Source organism: Anthonomus grandis, chromosome 1 (assembly GCF_022605725.1).
Source record: "Anthonomus grandis grandis chromosome 1, icAntGran1.3, whole genome shotgun sequence".
Classification (NCBI taxonomy): Eukaryota; Metazoa; Arthropoda; class Insecta; order Coleoptera; family Curculionidae; genus Anthonomus; species Anthonomus grandis.
The window spans coordinates 21,582,245-21,596,142 of record NC_065546.1 but is presented as its reverse complement, the minus strand read 5'-3'; positions in this window follow the sequence as shown (position 1 = coordinate 21,596,142).

The following is a 13,898-nucleotide window of genomic DNA, read 5'->3' as shown; positions in this document are numbered from 1 at the left end:
GCCCACAATAACACCTACAATTTAACCCATGTTAAAAATAATTCTACGCTCCTTTTATAAAGAATTATCCTAGACTTGTGTGTGTGTCCTGAGGATGACTTAATACAAGTCGAAACGTCGACATTTAGGTAAACAGGTTTCTGTTTTATTTCTGACCCCACCCAACAACCCTCCGTAATATTGAAGATATTGGGTCACAAATACGAAATTGTAAATATTTTATAAGGCACGTGGGGTTAATGTGTAAGTATTGTAAACTATTAAAAAGTATTAAGCAATTATAAGTATTAATATAATTAGTTTAAGTGGGTTGATGACATAATGGAAATAAGTAACAACAATTGAGGTAACCATTTATTATATAATAAAATACAGTATAATTTGGAACATGGTAGAAAATGGTTGTTTTATTTGTCCATCTTTGGACTATCTTCTGTAGCTACCGACGAACATATTACATGTCACCCTACCAGTGGCATAGAATATTCCAATAAAATTACGGAACTAAAGCAGCAAAAGAAAATAACAAAATGGGGAAAACCAATTCAGAAAGAAGAAACAGTGTGTAGTGTCTCTGTGGGAGCGGAAAATCAAACAGAAACTAATCAGAAGTAGTTAGAGCACAAATTGTATAAATAGTCAAAAGTTATAATAATAGTGAGTGCGTTTGCGTGTGTAAATAGGCATAATTAGTGTATAAAGTATGGTAGTGCTTAGTTTAGTGAGAATAAACGGTTCATATCAATGATAACCAAGTTTCGCTATCCAGAACCTACAGAATCAAAAGAAAATAATATTGATACTAAATAGTAATTGTGGTTGTTCGGAAGATAATATTATGTCGGAGAAACTTGATTTAAAAACATTGGCGAATCTGCTGCCGGTTATGGATGGGCTGGAATCAACAACAAAGTTATTTATTAATGCTATTCAATCATATGCGGATTTACTAAATGATGATGGAAAAATGTTGCAAATAAATTATATCTTAAAAACTCGTTTATCGCAAAATGCACAAATAAAGCTTAACAATAATTATATTTCTTGCGGTGCTCTTATAGCTGATCTTAAAAATCATTTTATAACAAAGCAGTTAGTATCAGCATTGTCTTTTCAGTTTAATAATAGTAAGCAGGATTCAAAATCAATTGCGAATTTTGGAAAGTAGAGGAGCTATTTGTAAAACTTACTATTTGTCAGGCAGATGGCAATGATGACAGTTTGGCTGTTTTGACCAGAATAAATAAGAAGCCAGCGATATCCACCTTTGCCAACGGATTGCAAACTAACGACTTAAAAACCATCGTAAGAGCGCGACATTATTCAAAATTAAGTGAGGCTATAAGAGGACCTAAAGACGAGGAGTAAAGACAAGGAGCTTACCGCCAGGAAGGAGTATCACCAGGTTTTCTATTATAATAGTCGCGCTAATCGATATGAACATGGTAGTAGGGGTAGAAGCTTTGCTACACATTTCTGAGGAAGTAATTCCAATAATAATTTTTGACAAGATTTTAATAGTTCTTTTAGAGACCAAAATAATAAGCCAATACAATATTCTTAAAATTTTAATAATAAACACATTGTATGTAGGTTTTTTTTTCCTTCGCGCGGCAGGTGTAACATATAATATAAGTAGGTTAAATATTTTGTGAGGCACGTAGGGTTAATGTGTAAGTATTGTAAACTGTAATAAGAGTATTAAGTAACTATAGGTATTGTTGTAATTAGTTTAAGTAGGTTGATGACATGAAGGGAAATATGTACGTTTTGGTATAATCGTTTAATGTATATTAAAATACAGTCTAATTTAGAACATGGTAGAAAATGGTTGTCTTATTTGTCCATCTGTGGACTATCCTCTGTAGCTACTGACAAATATATTACAAGCACCTTAAAAAAAAAATAAACAGAATGTAGCAATCGTCGATTTTTCATATTTAGCCATGCTGAGTCCTTCAGTTTATGAGAAATATGCGCTCTTCTGTTATGCGAAATATAAGCCTAAGGAAAGAATTTTGGAGGTTCTGTATTCTATAGGTGTCATAATAATGAAGACAGTGCCCATAGATAGTATCACAGACATTTATTGGTGAAACAAGTGAATCGCAAAGCATTTTTTTAATGTTGGCTCTTAAAAAGTACTCTGGGAAAAAATAGATCTTAAAGCAGAATATCCAGTTTTTAATTTAGGCATAATATGTTCTTTAAATGTTAATTTATGATCGATTACCAGACCAAGGTTCTTGGCACTGTTTTTAAAAATAATTTCGTCGTTATTAAGTTGAAATTTTAAATTACTCAAAAAGGCAGCTCCTATTGCTACAGAAAAGAATAGCTGTTGATTTAGTGGGGTTAATTTTTTAATGTAACTTTTGACTTTCCGCCAGTAAGTTTCTAAGATCAGTATTAATTTTTTAATTGGCTTGAGCAACATCAGTGTGCTTAAACGAAAAATAAATTTAAATCATCAGCGTAGTTATAGTATTTACAATATTTATAATATTTTATTATTTTTGTAATCTGTGATGTATAAATGTATAGAGCAATTGGCCAAAAATACTACTTTGGGGAACGCCAATAATCACATCCAGAGCTTTCGAAATGTTGCCATGTAATGGTACCCTTTGTTTCTGATCAGAGAGATGAGAACATTTTTAAGAAACGGCCGACCCGCAAAAACCTAAATAATGTAGTAATGCTTAAAGAATTTTGTGATTTACTAAATCAAAAGCGTTGGAAGAATCTAAAAGAACCAACATGGTGGCTAGGATATTATCCAGAGCATACAAAATATCGTCAGTTACTCAAGTTTACTGTATCAGTCTGGTTTTTTTATAAAAACCAGATTGATATTCTGCTGTCAGTTTATTAAAATTTAGGTAATTGTAATTCAGAATTTGTTGTTTTATAGCTTTCTCCATAACTTTTAAAAGAACAGGAAGAATACTTACAGAACAAAGATTATTAAATTTAGTGGGTTTTTATTTTAGGCAAAGGAATGACGTTAGCTTGCTTCCATAATAATTCCTGAGTAATTAAATTAAACTCGAATTCATTAGAAGAAATTCTGTGTTGTTTAAAAAAATTGACAAATTCATCATCAGGTTTATTATTTTTATTATTTATGCTGGTAAAAAAGCAATTAAGTTTTTCGACCTCTTGTAAGTGCAGAAAGAGCCAAGTATTCGATTTTTTACTAAGATCAATATTTTTTTATTCAATGCAAAGTTTTTTAATATTACAATTTGCAAATTTAAAAATTAAATATGCCTCTTTTTCAGCTCTTATTGCACTCTTATAAGATCGCTAAATTATTTGTACGTATTCCAATCATCCCGGGATTGCTCTGCTTTATCTAAATTTCTTTAATGCTCTGTTACGAAATTTCTGCATTAATCTTATATTTAGGGTTATTCATGGGCCGTAGGGTTTGGGTTTATAAATTACTTTAGTTCAAGGGGCATGTAGATCGATATTTACAGGTATAGATTGATTTAAAAAAATCGATTCTTTTGTCTATATCTACCATGCTGTACACAGTGTGCCATTCTATGTCAGATATAAATTTAGCCCGGTTCACATTATGTAAATTACGATATGCAAAATTTATGTTAAGGGGTTTTGAAGTTTTTGGATGGGCAATATAAGTTGTCAATAAGGATTTTCTTGCCACTTATTTTTAACTTCAATCCAAGTATGCTCAAGAAATGCTATGTGTTCCTAAAGCAAAACACGATAATCAAATGTACTTTTACGATATACTGCAAGCCCACTCTCTCGGCCCAACCGATCTTGAGGTACTATGTTATAGTTATCTAACTTGATTTCATTATTGACATCGGCATGTAGCCAGGACTCCGAGACACCAATTACATCATACTAATAAGTTAAGTATATGTTCCTTAACCGATAATTTTTTTTAGAGAAGCAACAAGTTTAAGCCTAATAATTCGCCCACTACTTGAGTACGTAAAGATAAAGAAATAAAAAGAAAAAAATAGCTACAAAAATACATAATATAATATATACATATATATTTATAAGTAAAATTATTTACGGCACTTTTAAATAAATGAAGCCGTTTTGATCTTTCAGAAGTTTTCTCGATTTTAGCACTGTGGTCTATCTACCAGAATCTTAGAAGTAATCCGGTGGCATTTTTTTATGGAATTGTTTGATATATTAACTTTCATATCAGAATTAAATAGTTTTAGTATTTTGCCATTTAAAATTTTCGGTTTTTCATCTTCAGCTGATGGGATTCGAAAAATGCGCAGATTTTTGTTGCGACTTTGCTGCTCTTGGGCATCCAGTAAAAACGATCCTAGTGACTTGTTATCCCCATTAACCTTAATTAGTTTTTCTCCTAATGATGATTAATTTTTTCTATTCCTTGTATCGATGTTCATGTTTCTTTTCAATAATAGTGGTTAATTTATCTGCTATTTCTTTCAAAAATTTTTTACTAAACATATTAGCTGTAAAGTTCTTAATTTCACGGATGTCTGCGCTTGCCAGAATTATAATCACCGAAATTAATGAAGCTGGTTGTTTTTTATAATTTTTAACAGAGCTTAAGGTTGAGTTAAGGATATTCTTCATTAGATTTCCATTGGGCTAGTAACAATAATGTTAATTGTTAATAAACATTAAGAACTATTTCGGATATCATTTAAGAAAATTGTAAACGACGGTCATTATTAACAGAATTTTTTTGCTAATAAGCTTAAAATAAGAGGCTTAGTAAATTTTTTAAAAACAAAGCTCTTTGGATGAATGCTGCGCTCCTTACTCATAAGAGTAAAATTTATGTATAAATATATACCCCTAAGAACAAGAGTAAACGGATACAAGGATTTTTTAAATGTTCACATTTAAAGCTCTAAACCTTATTGAAGGAATACGTCTCAACATACATATCATCTCTTTTTCACTACTAGTCACAATCATTAGATGTGAAGCCAGTTAGAACGCAAGTTAGGCTTTAAGCGACAGAAAATCAAAATTAAATTCTACAATCTGTTTGGTAATAACTTTAATAACCTCGACCCGTTTCGAGCACTGACACTAAAATTTTGAAGAGGATTTTTATATATATCGGAAAAAAATTATAAAATAAGAGTCTACACAGAATTTGAAAGAACAAAGCTGATGTCACTCTTATAACATTACAAAAGACAATTGGTCACATCACACGTGAACATAATGATAAAATGGTATTCTATACAGTTAAAATTACTTAAAACGAGGCGCTATCACCAGGTATGATATTTTTGAGAATTAGGCCTATCACGGCTAATTAAAAAGATTTAATACACATGCTATTTATTTAAAATTATTTTTAATTGGATTATTAAATTTTTAAAATTTAATTGGATTATTATTTAAATCTATCATTAGTCTATTAACTGGGCCTTCCTTCCAAAGTATGATTTGATTTACGATTTGGAGTACAATGTATATTTTACAATTTGTATTAATCTCAAAATTATAATTTTAGAGCCTAAAGGTTAACGTGTTATCACTCGGTGATCTAAGGGAGTTTAGACGTTAGCGTACGCGCATTTTAAATTCACAGTTCGTTTTACCTTTATACGTAGCCTCACAGTCGCCGTATGTGAGGTGGTATACAGAGCTTTTATGAAAATTTAAATCTTTATTCTTTAATTTGTTAAAGATGGTTTTTAAATAAGGAAACTCGCATCCATCAAAGTATATCCTTTTTGTTGTCATCATCGTTCAGGAAGTCCTAAGTACCATTTAAATCACAGGTAAAATAAAATAATTTAAAGTATTCCTATTTAAAAAATTTAAGAAGAACTTTTGGTTTGGGTCACTTTGCCTTTCTTCTGTTGGTTTTGACCTCGAAGATAAATTACCCTGAGCCGAAAAAAGCTGGATTGAAATGTAACTTTAAAGAAGAAAAAAAAGAGCGCTTTAAGTTTCAACAGTTCCAAAATAAAGGGAGGCAGAAGAAAATCATTAAAATGCTCTATTTCAGTTATTCGGTCACAAGTTTCATAGAGTTTTAAATTGGTGTGTCAAAAAACGAACTAGATTTTCGTTCTAAAAGACTAAATTCAATGCAAGAGGTGATTGAAATCAATTTAATATAATCTTTTTTTGAGCAGACATAGAGGTGGCCTTAACTCTGAGGTAAGTATTCATGGTCGAAAATTTAAACAACCCTGATTAATGGTTTAAAGGCTCGGTGGTTCAAAAAATACACCATATTTTGATGTTGCTTTGCAATGCGCTTCTGAAGCACAAAATTTAAACCACCTACAGGAGCTCGCCACGTAGACATTTTAACGTTTTTTTTTTTACTTTGGCGGTTAGATTTCTAATTCGGTGGATAGCAGCATTGATAAAACACCTGTTACGAATTAAATTTAAGGTTAAAATAAACAAAAGTTAGTTATCTATGTCTTAATTGATAAATACTATTAGATCCTGAAAAAGTGATAGCTTACATCATTCCAGTAAGTATAGATATTTAATTTACATATATTTATTAGTATGTTGTAAAAAAAATATTGTTTTTATGTGGTCCTTTTTTACTACCACCGCTCCACTTAGAATATTGAGTTTCACTAATTATAAAAGCCCTATACAATATTTTCTTGCAGGTATGGAGCCATTGCCATTAAAAACGGTAGGAGGTTTGACTTACGATAAAGTCAACACACAAATCAATATATTTTATGTCGATACACTGCCTTCGGGGTCTGAGTCAGAAATTGATATGGACTCCTCCGATATAGAGGACGAAACTTTAGTTCCTACAGTTATTACAGATATGGAAGAAGATCTGCCGATTTCTAAGGAGGAAGATCCAAATGATAATATTCCCCTTTCCGAACTACAACAGTGGTCAAAAGGTAAAATTCCTGTTTGGTCTAATGTTCATAGACCTGATCCTCTTCCTCAATTTATCGAACCTTCTGGAATTCCTCAGTTTATCAAAGACATTAATGATCTAACACCGTATATGATTTTTGAACTGTTCATTACTAAGGAATTTATTGATACTTTAATGTTTCAAACAAATCTTTATGCCGAGCAGGAAAAACTTTCAACTGGGAAAAGCTATGTCCCTACAAATCAGTGTGAAATTAATGCTTTTCTGGGCATAAATTTGTTAATGGGTATCAAACGTAGTCCCAGCTATAAGGATTATTGGTCAACTGCTCCCGAATTGCATGATGCTTTTATCAGCTCAGTAATGACCCAAAAAAGATTTGGATGGCTCTTGAGTCATCTCCATCTGAATAATAATTCTCTGATGCCTCCAAAATCTTCCCCACACTATGATAAGCTCTATAAAATTCGCCCTATGCTAGAACTGTTGACTCATAACTTTGAAAAATGCCTAATTCCTAATCAAGTAGTTGTATTTGATGAGTCAATGATTAAATTTAAGGGTCGTAGTAGCCTTAAGCAGTACATGCCAAAAAAACAATCAAAAGGGGGTATAAGATGTGAATGGTAGCTGATAAATCTGGTTATTGCCTAAAATTTGATTTGTACACTAGAAAATCGCCTACTGGTGCGATAGAAAAGTGCATTTGATAAAACACTTAAAAAATAAAGACCATGTGTTATATGTTAATTTTTTTTTACTAGCGTCGATCTATTTCAACAATTGAAAGAAAGAAAAATCCATGCTGTTAGAATCGTAAATGTTAATCGTCGTCATATGCCAGAATTTAAACCAGACAAGAATTTGAAACGCGGTGATGTGCAATGGTTTACAAGCAGTGCCGGATTGTTAGCTGCAAAATGGAAAGACCGTGGATGTGTTCACATGTTATCAAATTTTCATCAGCCAGAAGATGTAGGAACAGTAAAAAGAAAGGTAAGAAGTGGACAAATTACTAAAATTCCATGTCCTCAATCTATAATCGATTACAATTCTAATATGAATGGAGTCGACATATTTGACCAAAGACTTTCTAACTACAAGATTGACCGCCGCAGTAAAAAGTGGTGGCATCTAATATTTTTTTACTTATTAGATGCATCAATTGTAAATTCCAATATTACTTATAATAGGTTGGAGTTACCAAAAATGTCTGCTAAATATTTTAGACGAAGTGTCATAAACGGTTTAATCTCAGAAACGCTTGTAAATCGAAAGAGAAATTTGGTTGCACCATCAGATGTTGAAATAAAAAAAAACAAACCTTACGTACCCTTAGAGATAAGACAGCAGTCATCTGCTCATCAACCTACAAGGAGTACCAGAAGAAGATGCGTGCTTTGTAGCACTAAGGCTAACCCAGTAAGGACGGATTGGGTATGTCTCATATGTAAAGTCCCTTTGTGCTTGGGAAAACGTAAAGAGTGTTTCCAAAGTTATCATGCAACGTAATTTTTAATACCCAAGTTTGTATGAGCTTTTAAATAAATTTGTTATTTTACTCTTAGTTTTTTTATTTTGTGTCGCGGTGGTCCACAATATGATCCACCGAATTATTCAGATTTAACAAAAAAATGATTTGGCATATTTTCATTTTTTTATTATTACTAATGTATTAAATTACTACAATTTTACAAAAAAATACAAAAATTCATAAAAAAAATATTTTGGCTCCACTAGGTTTTTTTTACCAACTAAATTAGGCGCCGCTAAGAGTTAACCTCTATTGAAAACGTCTTTGTTGAGTCTATCCGGGATGCATATAGACAAATTTACGTAGAAAGAGCACTCTAAAATAATATGACACTTGCTCCAAAAACCCTTAAGTCCATATAGTTAAATTTTATGATTTTATTGGATCTATTATCTTCATTTTTAAATGTTAAATAGATGAAAACGCATAATTTTTAAATTTAACCTTACCTCAAACTACATACACTCGACCTCAGACTAAAGTTTAGAAAAACACTCTTAAGCTCACTAAATTAAAAATACTGCAATAAGCTAATATTGTATAATATTAGCTTATATAATATTGTATAATTGTATAATAATCTCTCTAAGTTATGAATTTTAGAATTAAAAGTATTTAATCCAGAGTTTAAAGATAAGGGCACATATATAAAACAAAGCTAAAAACACACATATAAAACTGAATTTGTTAGGAATTAAATTTTGTAAAAACTTTTTATTCTTTGATTTTACTAGCGAAATGGAAACATGGCTGATACAGAATTATCTCAACCATATTATATTGCTCATGTGATTTCTGAAATATAGGAAATCTAAACACTTTTGAAGATATCTGAATTAGATTCATAAAAAACAAACTAAAATACCACCCAATTTCAAAATTTAGGCACTTGACTTCACCTCTTTAACAATGTTGACTCCGGTCTCAATTTTCTCCCTGAAAACCTAAGTTCCTTAAATCATGCAAGGCTCGAAACACACATACAATTACTCCTAACGACAAAACCCTGTTCGCCTGCTTACCCACATACAATATTCAAAAAGTAAACGGACGTATATTCGTCTCTCTTTTGCCACTGAAATAATCCCTTTGCTTAAACAAAATCTTCTTATTAAATATTCTTTTGTGCGGCTTCCCAGACACAATGGTACAAGCAGTTTTCGCTTTCCAGTATCTGGTTGTTTATATTTCATTAACTTTAAATTTTACTTAGGCTTGAAGACCGACTTTTATAGTTTGAAATACCAAAAATGGCCTTAAATCAAATGGGACATCACAACAGACTGATAGAACTAAAGAAATAAAAAAAAATTGAAATAAATTTTTTGATTATTATATATATATTTTTAATTATTTTTGGTTTTAAACATTAACACAATAAATACTGAGGGATGTCCATCACTTATGTATATAGGGTGCTTACGACGAACTGCAGAAAACGATTTTTCATAACATAATATTTAAAATTGGGCAGTCGATATTTCGAAAAGTATATATTTTTCGGAGATTCCTTTATATAAACGTATCTCTATTTTCAATACAGAATAGGATATAAGATAATAAAAAAATGAGGTTTTCCAAAAAACTTACTGTTTTGAATTTTGTCAATAAAACTTTGAAGGCTAATATTAAACTACCTAGTATTTAATAATTTTTAAAATTAATCTTGAGACAGCATCCATAATAAATCGTATAATAAAAATTTATTTTTATTTAGTAATTTTTTGCATATTTCAAACTGTGATATAGTAAAGGGGTCAACCATTAACATTATATCTAGTTACACAACTCTTCAAATAAACTCCTAAACACAATCCTTTAGTTCTCAAGCTTAGCCCACGCGGCTGTTCACAATGTCTACAGCTGCGTGGGCAATCACGTAAGCAGAGTGACTTTACTTTTAAATTCCTTATAGGACAAAGAAAAAAATTAATAAAGTATGTGGTAGTTAGACCAACCAGGTACACTAAATACTCATTATTTAATAAAGTGATACATTAAGCCCAAATGAGTCCCTTACATTAGATTAACGACTAAAAACTAGATTTTTGAGGTAACACTATTAAACGAAGCGTAAGTCAATTTTAAAATTATCTTACATCGTATTTACATTGGTATTTTACATTTTTATAGCCACTGCGCCCTTTTCTAATTTAATCGTTTTAATTGATCATTAACTCCAGTAATACCAACTAAACTCAGATCATATGCCTCTGTTACTTTCCAGGTGAAGCTTGTCTATTCATGAATCATTTCTAAATATTTTTGTAAAATGGGCGATAGGTTCTAATCTAAAATGCATAAGTATACTAATCTATAATATCTCAGAAGATAAGTTTTACTTGACATGTTTCATTAGACTTGTAAGTAAGCATAATATGCCAGTTTGAAATGTTATGCGCAAGTATCCCATTTAGTTTATTCAGAGTTTACTATCATTCTTAGATAAGTAAAAAGTATGATCAAATTCGGTACGGCAAGGGTAGATGGTTGTTCAGACTTTGTTAATTTTTAGATAAAGGATATTTTCTATATTCCTTTAAAAATTCATATTCTTTTAAATATTGCAGCCATCTTATGTGAAGTATGCAGACACTTAAAAATTAATCGTTGGTTATTAAACATATATGTACTTTTGCTAAAGATGACAGATGTAGATATAGATTGCAATTTTCTGAGCAATAAATCGGAGGAAGTCAAATATTTGCATTTTTAATAAACATAATATAGTAGTAAAAATTATATATCAAGAGGTTGCACTAAAGTTAAATCTTTTGAAGGTGAAAAGTTAGTTGGACTACAACTATGTTTTTGAAAATAATCTAAAATACATTAGTCTCTAGTTGGTATGGAATTATACAATTCTCATCAAATTAGCAACAGACCCGACAATCGTTTAGAATAAAAGAGACATAGAACAACAGAATTTTCTTCTTCTCTTTTCTGAGAGTTTTCTAAAGAAAATTTATTCACAACGAGATTCTTGAACATTAATAAATGATACGTAACGAAAGAGCTCTTAGAGTTCCACGCCTATTGATACTTATTTATAAAGTATTTATTTTACCATATTTGTTATAAAGTTAACTAACAAATGGTAAACCATAACACTTATTTGTTCATCATTATTTGAGTTGTTTATTTGCATATATACGTATGTTACCCACGCACTCAGAATTATTTATACAGAGTTGTTAAATTGGGTTTTAAAATTCACCGTAATCTTTTTATATAAAACTTACTGGATTATTTTGACTAGTTTTATATAAAAATAATCATTTAAAATAGGTGTAAGTTTCATAATTTTTACAGGAGTTTATAGGATTAAGTATTTTTTGTCACTCTATCATTTTTAACCTTTTAATCTATAATATATTTTTTTTCCTTTTTTACATCATTACATTTTTGATGCTCATTTTAATAAATCATCCATAAATCAACTAGTTTTTAAACTCCCAGGCTCAGATAAGCCGTCTATAGCAAAGCATTATATTCGCCAGAATAATAGAAACGTAAGGCCACTTTTCTCCATATTTCTCGGTTATTTCAATCGCAGTGGTTCGCAGGCAAAAGACTAAAGCCAATATTTTTTTTATACTGAAAAATATTTGGGTATAAAATTTATAAAAATCGGCTTTCAAATAGTAATAGTTAGAATTAATAAAATATGTTTCCGATTGTAAGTTGACAGAATGAAAAGATTATTGACAAAATTCGAAAGTACTGGTTTGGTGAGTAATGAGAAACATACGATACCAGCTTTTAGAGGTCGTTCAGAACAAAAAAATCATGGCAGTTCGCGAGATTTGATCCTCGAGCAACCTGTTGATTTTGGACACAAAATCATTTTCGGCGATGAGGTCCTTACTTACTTCGATGGCTTTATTAATAGGCAGAACTGTTGCATTTTTTAGAAGATACATAAATGATTTATTAGGGAATCAATTAACACATCTGTGACTAGATCAAAGCGATGCTTTTCCTAGCATCGCTTTTTAATAACTAACTTTTTATAAGGAACAATAGTAAAATTCAGAACTGCGCATTTATTTGGACATGAAAATGGATTTTCTCTCTCCTCTTATGTTGTCATTACTGGTCGATTACCTAGTTATCATAATTTAAAAAGTTATAGTTGAACTTAGTTTAAGTGGAAGGTAGAATAACAGGTGTCATGATCAAATGATCCAAGTCTTTTTAACCCTTTTGACACTACTGGGTCATAAATGTCCCAAGAATTTTTTTAAGAACACGAAAATTAAAACAACGCTTTGTAATGTATTGAGATGGGATAATTCAATATTAAGGATATCTCGAACGGGATTCCCGAGCTACGACGTACAATCTCGGCATTTGTGCTCGCAGTAGAAACGTAATACTCGTAGAAGCCCGGTGGCTTTCAAGGTGTGCACAGGTTTTTTTGGCGTTTTTGGTTCATAAACCGGAAATTACCTTGTATATTGGCTGTATTCGAAGTGCTGCAAGTAGTATGAGTAAAAGGTAATTGACATTATTTATTTTTAATTTTTTTATAGAATGTTTAGCACAAAAAAGTAGTCAGTGGGACATATATATTCCAGCCATGTTATAACGCGGTAGGATTTTATAATATGTCCCTAGCAGTATTAGAGCGTGAAACATAATTATCCCTGCAGTATGTTGTAGTATAATAATTATTTATTAAATTTTAGAAAAAATCAGCGATTATCAGCAGGTGAATTAGCAGTACCTTGTTGATAATTTATCGGATGTTGAAGAGGATCCTTTCCACGACAGAGATGATGGTAAAGATGCAGATAATGCATGTTCTGAAAGCAGGTCTTCGTCAGAATGTGATGAAAATGATGAAACAAATTGATGACGCAAATATAGATGTTAAACTTATGGAGGATGAATTGAGCAGTTTTAATTGACTGATCAAAATGACGCTGTTTTATTTGACTGGACTAGAAACACCTGAATTTTACATCTAGACATTCCATTTCACCAGAACCTGTTATAAAAGCGGACATCGATCAATCTTCGATAATTATTCAGTATTTTTATAAACTTTTTCCAAAAAGTCTAATTATGCAGATTGGTCATTATACAAATACCTGACCAAAGATATTTATATCTGCGAAAAAGAAAAGGTACCAAAAAATGTCACCTGGTGAGATGAAAATTTTATTAAGCTCATTGCTAATTATGTCGTACAATCGTGTCCCAAGTATGCACAAGTATTGGTCCAAACACAAGTCACTGGCTAACGAAGCTATAAAAGAAGCAATTTCAAGAGATTAATTTTTGCTATTGATGTTTAAGTTTGATTTTAATGAGCCTTTAAAGCCAGTAAATGCATCGAAACTTTACTAAATTAAAGATGTGGTTGAATGTTTAAAAAAAACATTTTTAGCTGCCAGGACCGACAGTACATTTTAATCCGTAGATGAATCTATGACCAAGGTCAGGAGGTGGTCTTCACTAAGGCAATACCTCCCTCTGAAACCCATAAAGAGG